Here is a 22,500-nt window from a genome sequence, read left to right as displayed (position 1 = left end):
TTACTATATTGTATTCAGGCAAACAAGATATGAGATACAAAACAAAATTAACATTTCAAATTTGCATTTAATCATTAAGCAATGTGTTAATTACTCTTAGATACAAACAAGCTCACATGAGCTATTACAAAATCAATGGGGGTGTGTATATATGTTTTGCTTGCATATAAACATGGATGTTTATGCATATGGAAATGATATATTTAAAGAATAAATCAACCTGAACATTAATAAATGTATGCGAACACTTAGTAGGAAACGTTATTATTCATTTTTTCACAGCATTGCTCGATCGTTTTGTATAACTCGTAGCTTATATGAACAGAATCGCTGTCAGAAGACATTGCCGTATTCATAATTCCAGGAAACCACAAAGGTTAAAGCTGAGATAAAATAAGTACATGGATACAATTTGAAAAAAGAAGAAATCATATTCGTGTAGATGGCACTCCCAAATAAACAAGAAATACAGGGAAACCTCCCATATTTCAAAAAGAATTACGTCCAGAACAACAATCCGAGGTAAATATAAGGAACAATTGATGAGAGAAAAATATAAAATAAAAAAGGTTTTTGAGTACATTAAGACAGCCAGTAAAAGTAAAGGGAGAAATGGGAATATAATTAAAGTTCAGAAAAAATTTTCGAAAAGGAGGAATGAGTTAGAATTATAAGACAAAAATACAGTAATACGAGAAAAAAGTCAGTGCACATTTTCCAGAGAAAATTTCATTGTTCAATTAAGAATGAAGGATATTTCCATGAGAGGAAAGAACGTGAAAGAAAATTCATTTTCAGAAAACAAAATCTAAAATGCATTAAGGGTAAAATTGAGAACAGGAATAATTAAAAAAATGAAATCATCGCAACTGAAATCCATATTCCAAATGTAAAGAAATGCGGACAAAGCCATCTTAAAAAAAAAAAAAAACTTGACCTACATACAAAAGTGAGAGAATTGAAGAGGGACAATAATATATATAATATATATATATATATACAGTATCTATATATATATATATATATAATATATATTTGTTAAATGCATTCCTATAAATTCAAAAGTCGCAGAAGGGTACCCCAATTCTACCTCACATACAGTCAACTTAAAGCTGAAAGTCGAACAGAACCATCCAAACTTAAAATAATAAATGAAATATCGCCAATATTGCGATAGCTAGAAACTCCTAGAACATTGCATAAGAAGAGAGACGAATTTATAAGAATGAAAAAGATAACAAATTATAAACAACCCAACTTACCAGATATAAGATCCAGGAGTCCAACGGTCGTAGGAACAGCAGAGCAGTGATCGGGTACGCAAGAAGCCTAACACGAGTAAACCTCAGCCAGGAAAATTACAGTTCCGATAAAAGATAATAACAGCGTCCATCAGGAGGAGGAGGAGGAGGAGGAGGAGGAGGAGGAGGAGGAATTGGGGTGGAAGAGGAGGAGGAGGAGGAAGCTGATCAATACAAAACGCGTGGCCTTGATTACGCTCACTGTAGCAGCAGAGTAATTTTTTAATCATGACTGCACAAAACGGACGGAAAGATAGATGGAAAAAGGAGGGTAAAATCTTTTTTCCTTATTTTTCTGGAATAAAGACGAGGATATAACCAAAAACAGACGATAAAAAACAGGGAAAATAGAATACAAACTGCAGTCAAGAAAAAAGGGATGCTGCATGAAGGCGTGGCCAATTAGGTACAACACTGCTTAACATTACATTTGCTAGGATTAAAACAATTCCTCATTGATTTGGTCATATCAATATACTTCTCAATGGAAAGAGGCCAATACTCTCTCTCCCATGTATGTATGTGTTTATGTATGTATGTATGTATGTATGTATATATATATATATATATATATACATACAAACACAGTTTTATATACAAGTAAAAGCCATTTTAAATTAATTGTTTTTAAAAAGCGAAAGTGAATATTACAACTAGATGGATAACAACATTTCCTTCATATGTAAAATTCATAATACAAACTTTACACTTACAAAGATTGCATAAACATACATAAATATTTGCGTACGTATAAAGACACACAAACACATACATTTTATATATATATATATATATATATATATCACTTTTCACTATAAAAGGTTGAATAACATTCCTAGTAATTATAAGTTAGAATTTCCTTCTATTTTCGAAAGCCTATACCGTAACTGATATTATATGTATAAATAAAATACTTGATATGTTATATGTTCGAAATTAATATTTGTGCTATTTAATTCTTAGCATTAGTAAATTGCCTATTAAGATTTTAGATGTGTACTTGATGTGTATTTGATGCTATGAATTTTCCGAACGGAGGGATTTCTATTAAAGTACTATAATGGTATAAAACATGGCATTGGCACGAAGTAAAAAAAGAAAAAAAAATCACCTTTCCCATATATCTCTTTCGAAATATACTGTAGCCTACTCATGGTTAACAGAGATTTTGATACTTCAATTCTGGACAAATTTATTTTGTTTTAAACTACAGATAGCAAAACATTTATTGGCAAGTTGCATGTCTAACAAAGATTTTAATACTCCAACTTAGGACAAATGTATTGTTTTAAAGACAAGATAGCAAAATTAACTGAGTAACATTTATTGAAATAATACTATATATTACATCTATTTATTGGTATGAAAATTTCAAAAAGATATCCCAAACATTTTGCGCTCTTCTTTTTGGTGCATATTTATTCATAGAAGTCCTTTTTTCCTTAAACAAAATTTAGTGGTCGCTAAAAGTCTCTTCAAGCTAATATGAAAATATCTACATTAAAAAAAAGTCAAATTCCTGTGTATACACATATATAATATAAATATATGTGTATGTATATATGAGTTGTTATTTACTGATGACTTTATGACATTTGATCTACTCTTTGTTCTGTTTTTTGGTCCAAATAATCTGTCACTCCTTTGAAGATGTATATAAAGTAAAAACCTGAAAGAACTTTGGTAAACAACAGTTTTATGCAAACTTATTTTGTTATTCTATCAAGAGCTTCCTATGATTTAATCATGTGGGTACAGGCACTTCAGCATAAGATAGTAACGTGAACACATTTATGATTTTAATATAATCTATTACTAGAACGAGAGAGAGAGAGAGAGAGAGAGAGAGAGGAGAGAGAGAGAGAGAGAGAGAATGTAAAATTACAATAAAGATACAATAAAATATACAGGAATCAAAATGAGGAAAAAAAAAATTCTAATAAATCAGTGCAAATGAATCTCGCTTGGCAAGTCACCAACACAGGACAATTTGAATATGAATGCAAATCATTGCATCAGAATGTAATCGTCGATGTCAAGCGATTCAGTCGCAAAACAACGTGATGTCAATCCGTTGAAAACACTGTCAACATCAACATCAGACACCGCGGATTGATATTAATTGTTTATGTCAACAATCTGGATAACGAGTTAAAGATGATGTCGACTGATGGCACAACAAGCTAAGCTAAGTAAGGTCAGAAACACACACATACACAAAAAAAAAAAATTCACATCCTACGAACATGGAACACACACATAAACATATACATACATACATACATACATACATATATATATATATATATATATACAAACACATTTTATATATGTATATCATATATATATATATATATATATACACAAATATATATATATATATATATAAACACACAAATATATATATATATATATATATAAAATGTGTTGTATATATATATATATATATATATAATATATATAATATATACATATATAAAATGTTTGTATATATATACATATACACACACACATATATATATATATATATAAATATAAACACCCTCATTATTATTAGTAGTAGTATCTAAATTGCAAAATGAAGTTTATGGTATAGATTTTAAATAATCTAAGGTTGAGGACAACAGGTTTTCAACAGAAAAAAATTTTCCCCAAAAATATACAAAAGGCTACACTTCTCCAAAATGTAGTGTACAGTTCATAAAAAATATATGCGATCCATCAATATACAAATATATTTAATTAGAGAAAGGATAACAACTCTTTCCAAAATTATAATTAATGATCATAAATCTCGTATACGTTCAATTGTTCTTTGCATTTTGTGAATCAGTTAATCTGACTCTACTTAAGCAACTGGTTGTTGTCTCTAGTTATATTTTTCTAAAATATAATTTCCTCCTATGAGATCTGATAAACAGGCAAATCGAAAAAGATCAAGGAAAAAAAACAATGTTAATATAAGTTTGATGCGAAGATGTCACATAATAAAAATACACTTCGTTTACTACTTCTGAAAAATACGTTCAACAACAACAACAACAACAACAACAATAATAATAATAATAATAATAATAATAATATTTGAAAAAATCAACAAAGTAAACGGACAAGCACATGTAAACATACGCGCAAACCAAAGCAAAAATCTTAAGCACCAACAGGAAACATTAAGAATAACCAGAGAGTTACTAATATAAATAAAAAAACGGCACACCATGAATGAATAAAAAATGCATCAAAACACTCATGGTATTGTAAACAACAAGTTTTGTAATGCAAAGCCTGCAGACCCAAGTCAAAACTATTACACGCATTCAAATTTCGAATGGTTCTTTGCATACTAACAAAACTTTCAAAAAAAAAAAAAAATAAAAACGAGTGTTTGCTTTACCCCAAAGGGAGACCAAAATAAAAATAATAACCGTTTTCTTTTGTCGATTTAGAAAAGTAAATATTGACTCGAGCTGAATTATACTTCATGAACATTTGGGTAAATGTCGATCTTCTGCACTTTCAATTTAAAGGGAAAAAAAAAATGGGGAAAAATAAACGAGTGAAAAACAAACTTGAACAGCGGCCACAAAAGCACAGAGCGCTTTTTATTGCTTTTCTTCTTTACAAGAAACTCAATTAAAAATTCACAATAAAATATATTTCCCTGAGAAGCAGCGGGTCTCTTAAAACTTATGCATTTCCACCATGAAATTTTCATATTTCATGATTACTATCCACGTAAAGGTGAACTACGAGCTAGCGTAGGTTGCTGGAGTGTTGGAGCAGGAATGAAATGGAGCCAGAAGATAGAGGAGGAAGTTGGAGAAGGAATTAGATGGGATGATGGTGGAGACTGGATTGTAAGGGAGGAAAGAATGGGGGAAAAAAGGAAAGGGATGGAAGAAGGATTGGATGGGAGTAAGATGGTGGAGGAGACTGATATTGAGAAAAGGGGAAATTTAAGTTCTTGGCAATTGACGAAATCATGGTGGGTATTGGAGGGTGGAAGGGATATATGGAAAAATGGGAAAATGCGATTGGAAAAATTTACAATAAAAATTATTGATGGTAGAAGATAGAAGGGAGTGGATAGAAGTAAATAGATGGTTGATGATAGAGTTAAAAGAATTGGTGGAACAAATGCTATACTGGATAGAAGGATGATGGAACAAAAAGAAACTCTTTGAAGCAGGAAGATTCTTCTTATTCAGATTGAACCAATGGGGAAAACGGCTAAATAAATCACTTGCAAAACATGTTTTTTTTATTCTTTCTTATTTTTAACCATTTATATATTGCAACATCCAGAGCATAAAATTCTTTGCACCGAGGATAAATATTTAATAGCAATACCAAGAAAAGAGCACGGCTTTTAATTCAAATACTTTCATAGGCGGAAATATAATACGCGAGTAAAGACACAGATGAATTCTCAAGGAGAAATTTACGTTTTATGAATGAAGTCATTAAGAAAACCCATGAATGTAATGAAGCTACTAACTCAAGAAAGCAGCGTTTAAAACATTTCCAGGTTTATGCTGAACCATTTCTAGATTATAATGAAATCCATAATGCTTCTGGATGACTTTTAAGAAACCGCACTAGGATATGATACTTCAAGAAATCGTAATTGGTGGATCGGTGAACAAGAATGTTGGAAAATTATTAAATAAACGTTATAAGGTTAAAAGAAGTTTTTATTGTACCTACAGTTTTATACACCTATCACGGAAATAATTTTTTTTTTCTAAATATGCATAAAAAATGATGAAATAAATCAACAAGAGTTAACATTTTTTCACGTAAAAAAATTATCTACGGAAATGCTCAAAAGGAAAGCAATGTATAGTGGTAAAAGATATATATATATATATATATATATATACTGTATATATACATATACATACATACATACATACACGCACACAAACATACATACATACATACATATATATATATATATATATATACACTTCAAATGTTTGAGCACTCCGACATAGGTGATCTGTCCATGAACGTAGTAGCCTTCTCAGCATGGAGATGCACGGGATTAGTAACCAAATCAATTACATTAAAATTAATATAATCCAGTTTGTTGTTAGTTTAAAAATGTAATTACAACAAAAAATTAAAACGAGAGAGAGAGAGAGAGAGGAGAGAGAGAGAGAGAGAGAGAGAGAGAGAGATGACGACTATAACACACCCCCTTGAGAAAAGGTAATCAGTTAAAAATGATGGCTACGTGAAGTGCTTACCTAACATTAGCTTGTAAGAACCGTATCCAAACCGTATCCCAGAGTCACGTACCGATTTTCTCGGCACAAAAACACGACCTCCCGTAGACAGCATAAAAACGGACTTATAACGAACACAAGATGACGACAGATATATTTCTTTATTCCATTAAAGACTGCTCTTTACCTTTAAAACTGAATCTAACAACTAATAATGAATATTGTAAGCTTTTAATTCATTTGATTCAATAGTTTTATCCCTGAAAATAAAATGTATTCCAAGCATTTGTCAGGTGTGCAAAAATATACTTGGATTGTAATTCTGTACCTTTTTATATGTAAATATTTCCTCCTACTTCTCCACTCACATTTCTGTTCAAATAAACTATAGGTCAGCGCTTCCGTCCAAACCCTGACTACCAAAAATGCAGGTGTATGGATCACTCGTAGGGATCATCCACCAGTCCAGCACTGAAACCAAAAGTTGTATTACCCTTCCCAGAAGAGGGGAAAGGCAGCAAAAAGTTCATGTTCACACACACACACACACACACACACACACATATATATATATATATATACATATATATATTAATATATACAGTATACATATATATATTAATATATATACATATATATATATATATATATATATACATACACATAAATATATATCTATATATATATACATAAATATATATATCTAAATATATATATATACATATATATATATATATATATATATATAATATAAATACACGCAGCATACATACATACACATACAAGAAAAATCTCCGGCACTTGAATACCACAGCCTCCATACTAACGCGAGCTTGGTCCAATGCAAAAATAGGACCAAAAATTGAAACCTGGTGGGAAAAAAAGCTGCGTGCAAGGGGACTATTAAGTAAGAGTGTACATGCAGAACGTTTTATGCGTTCAAAAGAATGCTTTAAAGCAGAACATGTCTTTGTCAATAAGCTGAGGTTAACCAAGTGGCTGCCAGTGATAAATGCACACAGAATAGCAAATAACGAACTAAAGTTCAGGCACATTTATCTTATCCTATATGCCTTTTCTGACTTTTGAGGATATAGCATTAGAAGGGCACAGCCCCACAGCTTATCAATAAGCTTCGCTTCTAGAATGACAATGCTTGTGCCCGCCCACACCTAATTTCATGACACTTTAAACTCGGTAGACTGGTGGAAGAAATACCGAGACGAATATACACACACCTAATTAACGTGACCAAAAAGCTTCACCACTAACTATGATACCCTATATATATATATATATATATATATACATATATATATATATATATTGTGTGTGTGTGTGTGTGTGTGTGTGTGTGTGTAATATAGCCACGGAAGGAAAAGTGAAAGGACTTGATTGGAGTTGGTACTTCCGTTTTGTTAGCGGTATCAACCTGCTTATAATAAAAAGAATTACATGATGATATTGTATTTATACAGGAGATGGGATCCCTCAACTGTGTGTCTTAAATCCTGATATGTCAGATTCAGAAAAGCGGATAATATAGGATTAACAGAACACTGACCAGAACTTAGGCTTAAATAGTGACCTTGGGTATAGGCAATCAAGAAGGACTCGAAAATATTTCTTTGGGTACAATCATGAACATAGTTTACTGTCTTTGTCTCTAAACACCTGATTTTGTGAATTAACCTTACCCAGTGGGAAGCCAAGTCATCATCAATGAATCCTCTAAATATGGCCATCTTATGCTATATTGCTCTGACGGAATGCCCTAAGATATTTGGCCGACGTAAAGAAATTTACATTCTGAACAAGGCCTATTCTAAAGATATAATTTTGATTGTACAACTACATTTAAACTACTCTTATATCTAGTTTATTTTTTTCTTTTTTCAAAAGTGGGCATGGCATCTAAAAATCAATTATGAAATGTTGCCTTGACTGCCCACTGGATAAGATTAAGTCGCAGAATAGCTTGGATGGAGACCAGGCCAATAATAATTCAAGTGAATGATTTTATACAAAGAAATCTGACTTACCTGTAATCATCAAGAAACGACCAACTTAGGACTACCATTCTCCAGTATAAATATATCACTGAATATTTATTTTCTTTATGAGGCCGTCTATGTCACTAACACAAAAGTACTAACTCCAATAAAGTTTTGTTTCACTTTTCCTTTCTTGGCTATAATACTTATACTATGCTTATCACGTATCAGATTTCGTAATTTATATACACACACACTATACTATATATATATATATATATATATATACACGCACAAAACTTCAAGCATAGGACAGCAAACTATCAATAACCTAGAAATACGCAGTAGAACAACCAATCTCTCTCTCTCTCTCTCTCTCTCTCTCTCTCTCTCTCTCTCTCTCTCTCTCTCCAGGCTGCTTTTCGTATTGGAGCAAGGGACCTCGCAAGACGAAAGGAAACAACTGTGTTATCATCTGGAATATATAACCCAGCCACCCAAAGCCGAAGGTCTGTTTCATGCCAGGCCTTCTGCTGAGGGGGTTCCAGTACCTGCTCCAGCGGTCGAGATTGTTATTTTGCGGTATGTAAGCTATACCAGACACTTAATTCATTACATCAGACACATTTATATATATATATATATATATATATATATATATATATATATAGGCTATATATATATATATATATATATAGGCTATATATATATATACATATATATACAAGCGCATATATATAACATATATATACGTATATAAATAATATATATATATATATATATATATATAAATTTGTGTGTGTGTGTGAATTTTTCACAATAGTATTCTATACTTTAATGAGAGAGAGAGAGAGAGAGAGAGAGAGAGAGAGAGAGAGAGAGAGGGAGAGAGAGAGAGAGAGAACTGAACTGATAGGACTACAACATCGCTTCACTCACGCAGCACAAAATACCAATAGTCCAGACTCCAAAGTAGTGTTTGCCCTGCACGCGAGCAGTCAAACAAGGTCAGTGAAAGTGAAAACGCTGTACACGCCACAATAGATATTTACATCAGTGTCTCTTAACAATAAAATGAAGCAAAATCTGATCGAAATATTTTCATAATTATAACACAAAAATTGAATATTGATACGCCTCTTTCAAAGATACAGAACAAATATGTATAGCATGCTTTTGTCAATAGGGACATGGATGTGTTCTTATAAATACACACATGAGAGAGAGAGAGAGAGAGAGAGAGAGAGAGAGAGAGAGAGAGAGAGAGAGAGAATCCTTACAATTTAACCCACAAATCCATTAATGTAATAATTACCCTTTTACTTCAAACACGATAAACAGATCTCAAATGCAACTTTAAACCAAGCAAATAAAGAAATAAAACTCACTTTTTCAGCTCCTCACCAGTCACGCAAGGGAATTCTCTAGCCATATGTATGGGGAGGCAAAAGGGTGCCAACGCGCCAATTAAGAGGAGTAACGAGACATTTGGCAGAGCCTAACCTGGTTCACCTAATTTGGGGTCGTTCCGATGAGCTAAAGTGGGCCCCCTATTGAAAAGCCCCGACATCGGATTTGTCTCCTTTTGAGGAACTGATACGTCTCTTGAAATATTATACGTCTCTTGAAATATTTTCTCATTTATCTACAATTTTTAGATTTAGAATTCACGCTTTCTTACAAGCTAGCCAACAGCTCGCTACACTCAACATGTATATGCACAGAGGAGGTTACAATTATTCACACGATCTCATACATGTAGATGTTTACATGTATTTACAAACTTGGGTATTATGTTATATCTACCGAGATAAAGTTGTATGCGTTGATACAAAAGCAAACTCATACTGTGTTTGATTCACACACACACACACACACACACACACACACACATATATATATATATATATATATATATATATATATATATATATATATGTGTGTGTGTGTGTGTGTGTGTGTGTGTGTGTGTGTGTGTGTTTGAGTGTGTAAATATCAAAGCACATCCTGAATATTATGCAATTAAGTCTTGAATGTATGCAATTAAGTGACCATGATTACCCAAAGACTCTCTCTCTCTCTCTCTCTCTCTCTCTCTCTCTCTCTCTCTCTCTCTCTCTCATTACCAGCGAGAAAGGCAGCCGTTCACGAGGAAACGTCTGTTAGCATCACGAGATTTACCATTCTCTTTGACATCAAACGGGACTCCGCTCGAGTCTTATGCCAGTAAGTCGACAGATTACATATGCCTTGGTAAACTGAATCCTCAGTGCTGCATGCGAGCCCCGAAAGCGATTGTCATGCACAGAGGCGTACGAAATGTGCTTAAGGGTGGGTGGAGTGGTGGGAGGGGGGGGGGGGGGGGGGGGGGGCCTGGAAAAGCATGCACGTATGCCTTGGAAATTACAAATGCTAGACATTGAGAAGATTTCAAAAAATAAAAGACTGGAAGACGGAGATATTGCTCTTCGATGCAGTCTTACAACTTCTTTAAGTATCCCATAAATAATCATATCACATGTTATACATATCTTACACTTTACTATCTACACAAAATACAAATGAAAAAAACATCCAGCACAAATAACAGGAACAGAACATAAAACACTGTTATTTACGAGTCGTAAAAATACTGCTGTAAAGCGTCACATCCACTGTATTTGTCAGCTTACATTCTCCCAAAGGCATGCAATCATAAAGGGAATTGTTGATTATGTGCTTATAAAAATAACAAAAAGACAAAAGCATAATCAACAAATAAAATAATATAATCATAACAATAATAGTAGCAATTCAAGAATATTTTCACTATTTTTTCTGGTATTCACTGGAAGGAAAATGGCTGAATTGGCGATTTTACAACTAAATAGCAATAAAAAAAAAAGAATTGATTAGTTGACATAAAAAGTTGGGCCAATAGGATATACTAAAACTCATACCGAATTAACCCGTTTCTAAGAATAATGTTAAAGAAATCGATTTAAACGTAGCTTTGTAAATTAGACTTCAAACATTTTTATATCTAAATTATTTGATGTGACATCTGTGCCGCTTATGATCTTTTGTTACTTAGTCATAATCACGTCAGGTTACCAACTTTTTCTTTTTGTAAATTGCCGACGTATGTCTACGTCACCGTATGGAATTAGAATATGAGTAATAGTAATTATGATTAAGTACAATCCAAATGCTATTGACCATTAACAACATATAAATAAAATATATGAAAAAGTTTCAGCATTTATCTGCCTATAAATGAAGCGATTACATCTCAAAAACATTAAGTTGGCTATTTCCTATTTACATAAACAAAGAAATACACATTTAAGAGCATAGAGAAACTGCATTGGCAAAAAAAAAAAAAAAAAAAAAAAAAAAAATCCAATCGATTCCACCACTGAAATTCAAGTGTTCAAGATGACCCCAAATCACACCACATCCTCATCAGTCTCCGTATTTCCGCAGCATCCCTTTCAAGTTAAAAAATACCCCACACACACTCATACACACACACACACACACGCATACACCACATAGGCTACACACGCTCGCAGACATATAAGCACTCGGAACAACAAGGCCTTGTCTTGTTTATGAGAGAGAGAGAGAGAGAGAGAGAGAGAGAGAGAGAGAGAGAGAGAGAGAGAGAGACTCTAACAATGACACTCTGTGTAACGAACGGAAGGACTCGTAAAAACTGCGACAACACGACTTCTATGCCAAGGCGGACATGATGCGACTAAAACCTGACAGTCGTCCTCCCCCCCCCCCCACCCCTATTTACCGACCATGCCAGAAATTTGCAAGATGGAGAAGAATGAATAGCCTACTGTGCAACCTGCTTCAAAGTATAAATAAACAAATTAGTCTCGTTGAAGAATATATAAGCTATGAAAAGCATAATTTTAGCTGAACCAATTGAAAACTGGTTAAGAAATAAAAACGTGAACTTAAAAAATATGTTTTTTATTAATGCTTCAATTTCCAGTAACTATTTAATAAATATTAACTTTAAAATCAATTAATTTTGCGGCTTATAAAATTATAGTTTTAAAAAATAAATGGTAAGTACAAGTCATTAACCACGTTAATCTGTATAAGATTCTAAAACAAGACCACCTATTAGGAAAACTAGGATGACTGACAAAAATGAGTGAGAAACAAGAAATATCTTTGTTATCATAATTATGTTAATGGTTATAGCGTGGCCAGAACCAACGGTTAATCTACAAATCTAATTCCAACTTGTTTTTTAACGTCTTTTTATGCCGAAAACTGATGAAAATTTCCACGCATTAGGTCTCATAACAGTTTCCTGACCTCCAGCCGTCTAAACATCTATGATTTTGAATCTAGTGGTCCTATGAAACTCTCAACAAATAGTATTTTTTATTCTACTTCGATACCTATAAAAATAAAGAGATTTATACAGGTTAACTTCGTCTCAGTTCAGTGGGAAAAATAAAAAAAAATTGTTGTGAAGGAATTTCTTCATAAAATAAAACATGCGCATTCATGTCCTTTTCCCGTATGTAACAAGAATGCCATTTTCCTGTGTGTAACAATAATAGTTTACAGATTGAATTTATGAACCGGTCTTGTGGCCAAGCACAGCAGCCGGGAAGGCCATTCAGAGCTCTGGGGGAAGACTTAACAGTTCCACTACATGATGAAAATTAAAAAAGGTAAGACAGCAAGATGGAGAAATAATGAAGCTAACGGAAATACCCTCAAAATGGGAATCCACTCATGTTATTTTTCGTCGTCCAGCCCGGGGTTAATCACACAAATGACCTCTATAATGTAAAATTTATATACTTCAAAAGCAGAATATCTCCAGATCGGGAAATACAGTTTAGACCTTCTCCTACATTATTCTCCATTTTCATATTGAGGGTATTCTACTTTCTGTGTATTGCAACAACCTGTTCACCCAACATAAAAGATATTTCCCCCGAGACTCTTTTCGTAGTTGTAACCCGATTATGTAAGTCTTATATTCCAGATAATTTGAAACTGATGGTTTCTTTTCTTTCGTATTTGGAATGAAGGTAATGATCTTTTCTGGTGCCATTATAAGAGCAACCTTTTCGAAGAAGCCAAGCCTTTCACTGATAATAATAATAACAAAAAACAAAAACCTTAAAGAATTTATGTTGGATTCAGCGCTTGAAAGCATAATAGTCTACCAAACAGACCATCAGGAAAGAATGTCTAATCTTTTTAAGAAAACTGAAAATGATAAAAAGATAGCCTTTTTCTTTAAAAGAAAAGAGCTATATATGTAATAATGAAATAGACGGAATAAAGAAACTGTATTTACGTAATCGTAACGCTCAATTAATCACAGAAACCCCCATGTTTTCATGGCTATTGTTTAAACTTGAAGAATCTATAACTAGACTTCATGCTCTTAATATCACATATGAAATAACAACTTTCACGCCTTTATAATCATAGGTAAATTCAGTCAAAGGGAAAAAACCTTCATGCATCTAATATTAAGAAAACACAAACAAATAAAGTACTTTTAATGACCCAAAAGTATGTAGCACGTCATTTACGGTCCACTATTTGCCAAAAGACATTCAGAAGCATTAAAAATAACACCGTAAGAAAAAAATGTCAAACACCAAGAGTTAACTTTAACTGCGTATCGGCATTCATCAAATGCCAGGCCTTTGTGGCATAGTTCGAATTAGGCGTTGCAAATCACCAGGTGCTGACCGGGTACTAGCGCACATTCCACGCAATGAAGTGGACAGTGGTTAGCAAGAATAATGGCACCAATTAACCTGAATGCCTTTTGCACCTGCGGTACGTGGTTTGGGATACTATTTCTCATAAAGAAAACATGTCATATGAGAATACAGTAACGAATATTACATTGGTATTTGCACTTCTTAGTTAACATTAATAAATTAATACTGTAATAAGATTGACAGCAGCAGCAGCACCAGTAGTAGTAGTAGTAGTAGTAGTAGTAGTAGTTGTTTATTTTCATAACTACTGCTACTAATACTACACTCAACAAAATGTAACTTCCATTAATAAGAACCCATGAAAATTTTACAGTGCCATGAACATTAAAACTGTCATTGTTAGGATAACACCAATTTTTCATAAAGAAAAATACTGTCCAAATTATTTAAACTAGAATAGAAGCTAATTCTGCATTCAGAAGTGAATATCAGGTTAGCTAATTACTATTACTACAAACGCTAAGACCCTAGGTCACGGTATTGAATTAAGAAATATATTCGATATAAAAACATCAATTAATATTTAGGTGTATTCATGACAAGTGGTATTCTAACTCCAATTAAAAAATAATAAATCCAAACATTCAGTAATACTTTAACGCTACTTACGAATCCATATCAGTTAGATTAAATGAAATATCCTAAATGAAATTAAATAAATCAAATTTTCTTTTTAGTAGTAACGATTGGTGTTGCTTATGCAAATGAGTAAAAATAAAATTAATCCTGATATTATTAATGATAATAATAATAATAATAATAATAATATTACAAGAGCTGTTACAGGGAGACGCATATATAAAGTAACTAAACCAACAAAACAGCTACAAAAACAACCATAACATTCATATTATTTTTATTATTACTTGCTAAGCTACAACTCTAATTGGAAAAGCAGGATGCTATAAGCCAAGGGGCTCCGAAAGGGAAAAATAGCCTAGTCAGGAAAGGAAACCAGAAAAATAAAATATTCTAAGAATAGTAACATTAAAATAAATATCTCCTAAATAAACTATAAAAAAAAAATTAACAAAACCAGAGGAAGAGAAATAAGATAGAACAGTGTGCCCAAGTGTACCCTCAAGCAAGAGAACTCTAATAACAATAACAACAGTAACAACAGTGACATAACAGTAAGGGTTTTAAATAGTTATAATAATGCCACCACATCCCCTCAGCATGAAAAACAAATCACTCAAGAAGAAAATGCACCATTTTTTTTTCTTTTTTTTTTGCAGCATTCTACCCGACTGCAACAAAAGCAATTGCTTCGTTTTCACCGCTGTAAAGCGCCAGGGAGATAATATTCGCCTAGCGTTTGCTATCTCCTATTTTCATCTCTTCCCTAATGGTAACAGGAGACAACGTCTTCCTCGTCGTCTATTACCGTATATTTGAGAGAACGCCTCCGTCTGTCTGTTTCACGCCAGTGTATCAACGTGTATTTAAGAGAACGCCTTTGTTTTAAAAGTATTTTTTCTATTTCTACCAAAAGAGAAATGATTTTTATTACACGAAATGCTCTTTTTTCTTTTTTTTTCTTTTCCCTTTTCAACAGCCATATTTTCAACATGTCTCGGTCTGTGGCCTGTTAAATGCAATTTAACAGATTATTTTTTTATTCCACATTGAGAAAATAATTGCATCAAAATTCTCAGTAATTTAGACACGTTCTTCTCGTTTATAAGTGAGACATTATACACAAACACATATAGCACGCAAACACACACACACACACACACACACACACACACATATATATATATATATATATATATATATATATATATATATATATATATATATATATATATATATATATATACATCTTTTTGAAGAAGAAGAGCTACTTAAAACTTTACCATGTATCTTTTGAGCCCGTGCTTTGTATATTATTATTATTATTACTAGCCAAGCTACTACCCTAGTTGGAAAAGCAAGATGATATAAGCCCAGGGGCTCCAATAGGGAAAAATAGCAGTGAGGAAAGGAAATAAGGAAATAAATAAATTATGAAAACAAATTAACAATAAATCATTCTAAAAACAGTAACGTCAAAACAGATATGTCATATATAAACTATTAACAACTTCAAAACATATGTCATATATAAACTATAAAAAGACTCATGTCACCCTGGTCAAAATAAAAACATTGGCTGCAACTTTGAACTTTAGAAGTTCTACTGATTCAACTACTCGATTAGGTAGATCATTCCACAACTTGGTAACAGCTGGAATAAAACTTCTAGAATACTGTGTAGTATTGAGCCTCATGTTGGAGAAGGCCTGGCTATTAAAATTAACTGCCTGCCTAGTACTACGAACAGGATAGAATTGTCCAGGGAGATCTGAATGTAAAGGATGGTCAGATTTATGAAAAATCTTATGCAACATGCATAATGAACTAATTGAACGACGGTGCCAAAGATTAATATCTAGATCAGGAATAAGAAATTTAATAGACCGTAAGTTTCTGTCCAATAAATTAATATGAGAATCAGCAGCTGAAGACCAGACAGGAGAATAATAATCAAAACAAGGTAGAATGAAAGAATTAAAATGCTTCTTCAGAATAGATTGATCACCGAAAATCTTGTAAGACTTTCTCAATAAGCCAATTTTTTGTGCAATTGAAGAAGACGCAGACCTAATGTGTTTCTCAAAAGTAAATTTGCTGTCGAGAATCACACCAAAAATTTTAAGAGTCATACAGATTTAAAGAAACATTATCAATACTGAGATCCGGATGTTGAGGAGCCACCGTCCTTGACCTACTTACAATCATACTTTGAGTTTTGTTAGGATTCAAATTCATACCCCATAATTTGTACCATGAACTAATTTTAGCAAGATCTCTATTTAGGGATTCACCAACCTCAGATCTACATTCAGGGGATGGAATTGATGCAAAGAGAGTAGCATCATCTGCTTATGCAACAAGCTTGTTTTCTAGGCCAAACCACATGTCATGTATATATAGTATGAAAAGTAATGGGCCAAGAACACTACCCTTTGGAACACCGGATATCACATTCCTATACTCACTATGGTCCCAATCAACAACAACTCTTTGAGATCTATTACTTAAAAAATCAACAATAATGCTAAGAAACGACCCACCCACTCCCAACTGTTTGAGTTTGAAAACAGTGCATCTGCGAAACTGAAAGTTTTTACCCGTTTACTCGGTGTTTTACACTTTCTGAAAATATATAATGCAAACCATTACGGTAATAATACTAATGGATTCGTTATCATCATTATTTATTTTATTTTAATGTTACTTTTCTTAAAATATTTTATTTTTCTTTGTTCCCTTTCCTCACTGGGCTATTTTCCCTGTCGGGGCCCGTGGGCTTATGGCATCCGGCTTTTCCAACTAGGGTTGTAGCTTAGCAATTAATAATAATAATAATAATAATATAATCATTACTACAAAATTATTCTATCTTCCCTTGCTTTTATCTATCAAAAGTGTAAGCTTGATAAAAAGAAACCCAGAAACACACACACACACACACACACACACACACACACACACACACACATATATATATATATATATATATATATATATATATATATATATATATATATATATATATATATATTTCAGACGGTCGAGGGTCTGCCCCAATCCTTTCCTTTTCCACAGCACATCATTTCTTCCCCTTTCCTTCTTACTATGACATCCGTCACTCTAGCATCTTCTCCGCCGAGCCAACCACTGGCTGAGACTGATCCTACCTATCATGGCCACTGGATAAACACTCGTATGTATATTTACCATTCCAAAAGCTTGAGAGTATTTTCTTTAAACCTTGAGCTTCGCCGTCCTACCCATCACTCGGAATCGGCACCTGGAACCATTCTGATATGCATAATTCTTTCGACATCTGTCGAACCTTTCGACGTGAAGGGGAAAAGAGGGGATCAGCTATGAAAAGCTCCAACCTTAATTTTTGCATATTTCTTTTTTTTTGTGTCAGCTGATGCCGATAAACGACCTACAGAGAGAGAGAGAGAGAGAGAGAGAGAGAGAGAGAGAGAGAGGCCACTTATTCAGACTTTTCCTGATGCATGAGCATTATATGAAAGTATGGCTGTAAGTATATACGTAAGACTATGCATACAAAATCGGTGTATATATATATATATATATATATATATATATATATATATATATATATATATATATATATATATATATATATATATATATATATATATGTGTGTGTGTGTGTGTGTGTGGGGGGGGGGGTGTATGTATGTATGCATATAATAAAAATATCAGACCGTAAGAATATATGTATACTCATGCGCGTGAGTATACATGGGCATACACTAAAACATACACATATATATGTACTCCGATAACTAATATGTTATGTATCACCAAACTATAGAATCAGAACGAACACAAACTTACATCAGATAAAAACAAACAAAATAAAAAAGGAAACAAAAATCCACAAATACAATGGCCCGGAATTTAACCTTGGTTATAAATCAAGAGGAATTTGGGCCACGAGATTTTTGGCTAAATTTATGACAATTTCATTACATCCTCTTCTATAAAAGGAATGATGATGGCCTGTGTGCGTGTATGTATGCGTGTGTGTGTGGGTGTGCGTTGATCTGTGTATGTGTTTCTTGTATGCTGAGAGAGAAATTACTTAATGTATTTAGTTTCCATTATAAAAAAGAAAAGTTCATATTTCTAATCAACCAATTGAAGTCAAAGGAAAAAATCCTTCCAATAAGAACGCAAGCAAACGCAAACATTATTTCTCTCTTACACTAACACAAACTAGATCGTAATCAAATTTCACGTCCTCGCAAGTTCAGTTATTGAAGAAAAGAACATTAAACCGAGCGTAATAGAAAGAACAAGTTCACTACAAAACACCCACTTAGGCGCGGGATCAGCCAATGAACAACGCTTCAAAGTCCAGACGGCCAACATCAACATCATTATCACCAAGGCCGAACAACCGGCGAGTTATCAAGCAAAAGGAGACCAATCCTACATGAAGAGCCCTGTGTTCAGCCCTTAAAAGAACACACGCAATAAAAGGGATGTTTGTAGTCGTCCTCTGATTCTGGACGGATATCAACAATCTCTCCCTATTCAAACCATATCCCTGAGAAGTGAATAACAAGAAGACTTCCTATTTGTTCACCTCTTGAAGAAGAAGAAATAGAATCTCTACACACTAAAACAGGATGAAAGAGGGAATAACAAAATGGTAAATGAAGCATCTCGCCAGTCCCCATAAAAAGGAGAAGAAAAGGGGAATACCAAGACAATGTCCTCCCTTTCCCTACCACCTCTCCAAATTAAGGAGAAGCCAAAAGAAAAAAAAAAGCGTGTTTATAGCTGACACTAAAAGTGAGAGTGCGCCGGTTAAGTGTGCGACAGTATATATCCCCGGGTAACGGCAGCTGGCAAGGTGTTGGAATACGTGCACGCTGTTTATATGCGCCGGAGTGCGTGCTGAAGCCAAACCCTGGTAGATTATCTCATCCTTCACGCACGGAAAGTAGCATCCCAGGCCATTTTCCTCGACTCGCGAACCTCCTCCTCTATTCCTCCTCTGAGTTCTTGCTAGAGCAAAAGTTGATGGTACACAACACGGGAGAGAATATGCCTTTTAACAACAGTTATTAAGAGTATTAATTCATCGTCTTCGTTCCGAATTGGGTTTGCGTCACAAGCTCAGTGTCTTTAAACTGTATGATATATTTTATTCTAATGCTGACACAACAATAACCAATGCAGCCGTATCTAGTTTACTGCAGCACAAAGGACTTCAATATGTCAATTCCTTTCTGGGGTTTCCATTTTCATCACCACGCTGGGCAGTGCGGATCGGTGATAGTGGGAGATTATCGTCTGATTGCTCTGAACAAACCACTTAGCATGGTTGACCAAGACTACTACAGCTATGCTGATAATGGCGATACGCAAACCCTTCACCACGTTAAGGTATTCCTAGTCAGAAAGTGTGTGTGTGTATATATATATTTATTTATATATATATATATATATATATATATATATATATATATATATATACATACATATTTATATATATACATATATATAAATTATATATATATATATATATATATATATATATATATATATATATATATATATATATACATACATACATTATAAAAAAAAGAGAGAGAGAGAGAGAGAGAGAGAGAGAGAGAGAGAGGAGAGAGAGAGAGAGAGAGAGGAGAGAGAGAGAGAGACTTTCCATTTTTGAATAACGTAATTTTATTCTCTCTCTCGAACAGAATAGTTTTCAACTGACACTAATTGGATATATGATTGATTCAGAAGTATCGACATAAAAATATGATAATAGACCGCATACATTATGTAGGCTAGTTTCCTTAAAATACTAATTAATAAGTGTATAAAGACTACTCTTACACATCACTCATCCGTCTGATGTGCTCTATTGCTTTGCTTTCCCTATCACACTAATATGCAATCATCTCGCTCTCACTCAGACGGGTGACTGGCCCTATTCGAAACGAGTCAAATATGCATTAGAAAAAAGGCTTTCCTGGAGGAAAGGGTTCTAAACACTACTAAAGAGCCTTCTGTTATAGGGATATAACGCAGGTGATATGTGCTTGGTTCATGCACATGTGTTCCCACTTTTTTTCCAGCAGTTGTGAGGGGTAGTTTGGTGCGTATGGGGGGAGAATTACTCAGATGGGTGGGGGGGGGGGAGTATTGGGACATTACTCATGAACCCTCTGAATTAGGAATGAGACGCAGCTGATAGAGTAGTTGTTTCCAGGATTTTTTCCCAATGTCTTCGTTTTCATTTTGATATACGACATACAATGGATGAGTATTTATAAATTCATTCGACCTAACACTCTGGGTCAGTGCTTGCAAGCACAATATACAACCCCCATCAGCACATAGTATTTTTAGATATCTATGGAATACATTCAGAAAATGGACCTCGCAACCACATCCAAAATATAATTAAGGATAATTGGAAGGACAGCACGCACATTCTGTAGTATCCCGTCTTCAGGAGAAAAAAAATAACTCTGTGCGTGTATTGAATTAAATTATTATTGAAAAAAATGGTAGTTTCACCACCTGGAAAGATTATTCTCTTCAAGAGTGATTTTAAATTGACCTCAAATCATCACTCATGCATCGGTGTTTAACCCCTTCATAAATGTCTGATAATGCTAATGTGATTTCATCATTGTAATAATATATGTCCATTGATAAATAGGGTTTTAAGGAATTCAAACGAGAGAGAGAGAGAGGAGAGAGAGAGGAGAGAGAGAGGGAGAGAGAGAGGAGAGAGAGAGAGAGAGGGAGAGAGAGAGAGAGAGAGAGAGAACCATAAACCTAGCATTCACTTAAATACAAAGTTTTCTGAAAATATTTAGAACACTGAAATATCTATAATGAATATATTATATATATATATATATACTATATATATATATTATATATATATGTGTGTGTGTGTGTGTGTGTGTGTGTATAAATGTATATAATTATAAACTTATGTATGTGCAAGTGCCTGTTTGGTTCCATCAACTAATATAAAAATATATCTTCCTTCATTATAATAGGAAGCTTACGAGAATATCTTAAATAAATTACAAGTATCAGCATACTACATATACTATCACATGATTTGTTAACTACCAACCTGTCTTCCATCCACAACACAAAACCACACGCAAACGAAGATACAAAATTAATCATATATATAATATCTTAAGTCCTAATCTTACATAAGTTAAAAAAATAATGATGCTGTCAGCATAGACCCTACCGTGATTCATCCATATCATTTCAAGAGAAGAAGACGAAAACAAAACATCAAGTAAATTAGAATTTCGTGGAAGACCTCCATAATCACGATTTCCATCACTAAACAAAAATAAAAATATTAAGGTTTGTAAGAAACAATCAAATATTTCATCAGCTAACCCCTTTAATGTACTCTATTACAGAATCTGTCCCAAAGACCCTATCTATTGAGTCAAAGTAAACACGCAGTCATGTAAATGACCACAAATAAGACTCAACAAACAAGTGAAGACAGCTTGAAAGTGATTATAACAACGACTGAAGACGTGGCTTAAAAATGCTTCCCCAGTCGTAAGTCAGAATAAAAATTACTATTTACGCCATGAAACAGAACAGA

At 33.4% G+C, this 22,500-nt stretch overlaps 1 protein-coding gene across 1 annotated transcript in view; it reads left to right on the top strand.

Annotated features, from left to right (window-relative positions):
• LOC137648222 (probable ATP-dependent RNA helicase ddx17) overlaps window positions 1–22,500 on the top strand; it is a 453,496-nt gene that overhangs the window by 126,461 nt on the left and 304,535 nt on the right. The window lies entirely within an intron of this gene.

Source organism: Palaemon carinicauda, chromosome 10 (assembly GCF_036898095.1).
Source record: "Palaemon carinicauda isolate YSFRI2023 chromosome 10, ASM3689809v2, whole genome shotgun sequence".
Taxonomy (NCBI): Eukaryota; Metazoa; Arthropoda; class Malacostraca; order Decapoda; family Palaemonidae; genus Palaemon; species Palaemon carinicauda.
Note: the sequence above shows the minus strand (reverse complement) of the source record. Positions and strands in the feature narration are given on the sequence as shown.